We start from the raw sequence: 5,579 nt of genomic DNA, 5'->3' as shown, positions 1-5,579 counted from the left end.
CAACTGCATTTCCCCACATCGTTGGTGCCGACATGCACCACGACCACTGGCTCCTCCCCATCTACCAGCCTATCTAAAACACGCGTAACGTTCGCTACCTTCGCACCAGGCAGGCAAGTCACCATACGGTCAGTATGCAGGTTCACCACCCAGCTGTCTACCTGCCTAAGGATCGAATCACCAACTACTAAGAGCTCCCCTCCCACCCTGCCCAGGGATGGTTCCTTGATGTGAAAGGATACTGGGGCTGCCAGATCCAGAGTGGGACATATCTATCAAGTCCCCGAGAGTCTTTTCTGTGTGCCTAACTGACTGTCTCTGCTTCTCCAGGTCAGCCACCTTGGCCTCAAGGGAGCAAACACGTTCCCTGAGAACCAGGAGCTCCTTGCACCGAGCACACAACCAAGACTTCTGTCCAGTGGGCAGATAGTCATACATGTGACACTCCGTGCAAAAGACTGGATAGCCCCCAACCCCCTGCTGGCATTCTGGCTTCATAATTCTTTTAAAATAAATAAATATAATCCCTCTTTTAAAACCCTTTGTATTTATGTGGTTTTTCTTGTCGAAGTCAACGTACCTTACGGGGAAGACGAAGAGCCTAGGGCCTTGGCTTTCTGGCTCTTCTTGGGCTTCTTACAGAGCACCTCCCAAACACAGTCCTCCCACACAATATCCTCAGCTGAATCCCCTCAGCTGAAAGCAAGTAAAAAAACACTCAACTCTCTAGCAGCTCTGTCTCCTGCACAGAGCTCAGATAGTGTAATTCAATGCCTAGTATCTCATCAATGCCTTTTTATTTATTTCTTTTTTAAAAAAATAATTTTTGTTTTCCACACAATACCACATACATAAACCCATATACCCAACAACATATAGACAAGTACAAATACATTCACCCTCATCCACCACCACCTTTCCAATCTTTGTTTTTTCCCATGGCACATTGGTCACCTGTTTTAGTATAAATACAAACTCTCAGTCTTCAGAATTACCAAATACATATTTGAACTCAAAATCATAATTGCCTTTCAGTCAGTAATTTATCCACTAAATCAATTATACCCTTCATTCTGGATTTAAGAAAAGAAATATATACTAAAGATCTTCAACTTCCACTAAATTCATCTTGCTCTTACTTCCCATTTCCCAATCTAAATACCATAACCAGATTTATTTGTCTCTTTCTTGAGCCCTCTATTCTTTTTTACGCACAGTCAAAACCTCCTATTTCCCAATTAATTAAATTTATACATTTAGATCCTCCTAACGTTAAATATATTTCCTTCAAAACCACCATCTTTATCTCTTTATTTTCTTCCCATAACACCTATTTTGGTTTGAATACAATCTCTCTACCTTCAAAGTTACCAAGTAGCAGTACATATTATTAAACTCAAAATCATGATTATCTTTCATTTAATAATTTATCAGCAAAAACAATTATGCCCATTATTTCTGGATTTAAGGAAAAATATATACTAAAAATAATAGTCAATTAAATTATTCACCTCTTCAAAGTTTACTAAGTTCATCTTGATCTTACTTTCCATTTCCCACTCTAAATATCATAGCCAGATTTATTTACCTCTTTCTTGAACCATCTATTCATTTTTATACACAGTCTGAACCTCCTAATTCCCAATTAATTTTGCACATTTAAACCCTCTTAATCTTAGTTATTTTTCACTCAGGCTTGTCAACAGTCAATTATTTCCATCTAATCTAGATATAAAGAAAATCTATATTAAAAAGCAGAATATGTTTTTCCCACATCTGTATAGATCAACTCTCAGTCACCTGCAGGTTTCATCCTATACTTCTTACCAAGTCTGTTTATTTAATCTCTCTGCTGGTATAATTCTCAAACAATCTACTTCGTGCAGGCACATCTGTGCGGCGCTGTGAGACAGGCATGTCTCTCGGGAGCTCCCGAGACGCCTGGTCTTCGAGTGCGCTTTCCGGAGCCCCCCGTACCCGGGGAGGCTCCGCTTGGACTCCTGGAGGGAGACCAAGCGTGGGAGGCTTTGCTGGCCCCTCCTTTTTCCCTGGCAAGGAGGGGTGTGTGACCGGCTTGCCTCGAAGCGGGAGCATCCGAAGAACAGGAACATAGTTGCCATGTTCCTGTATAACAGCTGCCAACCGTGCTTTTAGAATTTTTCTTTTTTGAAGATTACTTTTCCTGGCACACTGAGGGTTAAGTTTTGTTTTGTTTGGTGAACAATCGGCATTCAAACGGATCTCCAAACCCCTTCCATCATTCATTACAATAGCCCTATAACCCATTTGCTTTTTAAATTGCTTAAATTGGTTTTCGGCATTTTCTTGCAGGTGTCGCTGGCCTCTATATTCTTTTAACATAAAATCCAAGGAGGCTCCTCCATATTTATTTACATGTTCGTTCCCTTGTTTGGACCCTTCAATTTTCTTTACAACTTCCTCTGTTTTTCCCTTCTTTACTGCTTTCTTTTTTGTCCCGAGAGGCTTATATCGCCGTCTTTTTGTCCTTCCTATTTTTGGTTTTTTCCCTGTTTCCAAAATGTCTTTTGGCAAGTCCTCTTCTGTTATCTGTTTTACTGTAGCCAGGTGCTGCGAATCAAGCTGTGTTGCTTGTCGTTCTACCGTCTGCTTTCTCTCCTGCTCGTCATTCCGCCCTGGTAACCTTTGTACTTGTTCTTTATTTACTTTCTCATCTACGATTAAACTATGGGAATTTGTCAAGATTTTGTCCCATGCCTGTTGAAGTGCTTTCCCTAGTTCTTCAGTTAACTTTTTTTTTTAACTGTTCCGACTTGAGCTCCGCAATTATTTTCTCACTGATAAGCTCTGCCGCCATTTTCTCGCTAGTTTTCTTCACACAGTTAAGGGGAAGATTTCTAAAGTTTTTATGCTTTTCATCCAGGAGAAGATGCTAATTCCAGTAAATAAATGAGTGTCTCTTACCCCTTCGTCGCTCTTCACTTTCGTTTCCCATAAATAGTCTCCGGCCGCGTTCTTTACATCCAAGTAGGAATCCATGGAAGGGGTTTGGAGATCCGTTTGAATGCCGATTGTTCACCAAACAAAACAAAACTTAACCCTCAGTGTGCCAGGAAAAGTAATCTTCAAAAAAGAAAAATTCTAAAAGCACGGTTGGCAGCTGTTATACTGTGTTCCTGTTCTTCGGACACTCCCGCTTCGAGACAAGCCAATCGCACTCCCGGTCGCACCCCCCTCCTTGCCAGGGAAAAAGGAGGGGCCAGCAAAGCCTCCTACGCTTGGTCTCCCTCCAGGAGCCCAAGCGGAGTCTCCCCAGGTCCGGGGGGCTCCGGAAAGCGCGCTCGAAGACCAGGCGTCTCGGGAGCTCCCGAGAGACGCGCCTGTCTCACAGCGCCGCAGCCGCCATTTTCCCAATGCCTTTTTATTTCATCATGGTGTCATTAAACAAAAAATTTAAGACCATCCCTATGAGAAAAGGCTGAAGAGTCTGTGACTTTTCAGTTTAGAAAACAGACAACTAAGGGAAGACATCCAGGTAATCCGCTGTGTTGGTCTGAAGCAGTAGAACAAATTTAGAGTCCAGTGGGGGCACCTTTAGGACCAACAAAGGTTTATTCAAGGTGTGAGCTTTCGTGTGCAAGGCACATTTTTCAAATACATTGGAGTGGCAGGGGAGGGTCTAAACTTACAGACAGGGACTTAACAGCCAATTAACATGTAAGATGATGATGTTTAAGTTAGGCAAAGTGAAAAACTAAATAACAAGTTAAGGTTATAAGGTCAACAGTTGTAAAACAATAAATATGTCACAATAGCAGATGTTTTTTCTAATTGTTCTAAAAAACTAAATGTGTTTTTTTCTAATTGTGGGAAATAACAGAATCTTAATTATCTCCTCTCAGGCGTGGAGGGCGTATATTTTGAGCCGGATGTAATGTTGTCAGCAGACATCCATTCAGTATTCTAATATACTATTCTGAAAAAGAAATAAGGGGGGACATGAGAGAGGTTTATAAAATTAAGCATGAGGTGGAGAGAGCTGACAAAGAGTTTTTTCTCCTTCTTCCAAAACGCTAGAACTCGGGGGCCTCCAATCACGCTGATGGGCAGGAGGTTCGGGACCAGTGTTCCCTCTAAGCTGAGTTAGTGTGAGCCAGCTCAGTTTTTCAGCCTCCGGCTCACACATTTTTTGTCTTAGCTCAGGAGGAATGGCTCCAGAGGAAGCTAATTTACGCACTAGCCATATTGCTTGCTCACAACTTTAATGCCAGCAGCTCACAAAGTAGAATTTTTGCTCACAAGACCCCACAGCTTAGCGGGAACATTGTTCAGGACAGGCAAAAAGAAATACTGCAAGAAGAAACAGCTTTGAAAGGGGAATAGACAGATTCATGGAGGATAAGACTATCATCGACTACTAGCTGTGATTACGGAAGGGAACCTCCACTTTCAGAGGCACTAAGTCTCTGAATCCCAGTGCCAGGAGGCAACATTCTGGGAAGGCCTCGGCCTCCCTGCCCTGTTGTTGGCCCTCCAGAGGAACTGGTTGGGCACTGTATGGGAGGGGGTGCTGGACTAGATGGACCATCCCTGGTCTGACCCAGCAGGGCTCTCTTCTGAGGTTCTTCTGACCTGAGATGTCAAACTCATTGGTTAGGAGGGCTGGATCCGACATCCATTTCACTTGGTGGGCCGGACCCTGTGTGCCATAAACCATGTGGCCAGGTACCAGAGATATAAACTGTATAAAGGACAGCAGCTGGTAAGCTCCAAGTGGGTGTCTCCTGGCTGCTGGGCCCCATGGGTTGAGAGGAGGGTGCAGAGGAAGACCCACACAGGTGGGCCCGAGAGGCAGCGGTGCTGGACAGGTGCTCCCACACTGCTGCTGCTGCTGCTGCTGCAGGGGAGGTGGGAGGCTCTCCCCCCCAGCCCCAAGAACCCCCCCCCCTGCATCAGCTGCTTAAGGGCTGCGCGGGAGCCCTGGACGGACCGGCTGGATCCAGCCCCCCCCCTGGGGGGGCCCTTCTGTTCGCCACCCCCCCACCCGGCTTAAGCGGGGGTTGCTGTGGTGGGGGTAGCTCTTAGGAAACAGCTGCTGGTATTTCGGCGGCGCCTCCCTCCAGCTTCGGTGAAGAAGGGAACCCCCTACCGGGGGATGCGCAAGTCTGGCGAGCGGCTAGCCTCACACGCCCGCCGCGGGGCTGGACTGAACCGCGACGCTGCCCGGAGCCAGTGTTCCCTCTCAGCTGAGTGAGTGTGAGCCAGCTCACCGTTTTTTAGCCTCCGGCTCACACATTTTTGTCTCCGCTCAGGAAGGATGGGGCTCCAGGGCAAACTAATTCATGCAGGAGCCAAATGGCTGGCTCACAACTTTAATGCCAGTGGCTCACAAAGCAGAATTTTTGCTCACAAGACCCCACAGCTTAGAGGGAACATTGCCCGGAGCCCCCGCCGCCCCCAGGTGTGTCCCGCGTCGCCAGGCTGGCAGGCAGGCTGGCTGGCAGGCAGGCAGTCCCGTCATCAGAGGCGCACACGGGCCCCGCTCTCCGCCATGCCCGGCGGGAGGCAGCCTCGGGGGCAGCCGTGACGGGCGGGCGGGC

The sequence above is a fragment of the Gekko japonicus genome, unplaced genomic scaffold (assembly GCF_001447785.1).
Source record: "Gekko japonicus isolate JY-2015 unplaced genomic scaffold, Gekko_japonicus_V1.1 scaffold867, whole genome shotgun sequence".
NCBI classification, from domain to species: domain Eukaryota; kingdom Metazoa; phylum Chordata; class Lepidosauria; order Squamata; family Gekkonidae; genus Gekko; species Gekko japonicus.
This window is presented reverse-complemented; position numbering follows the sequence as displayed.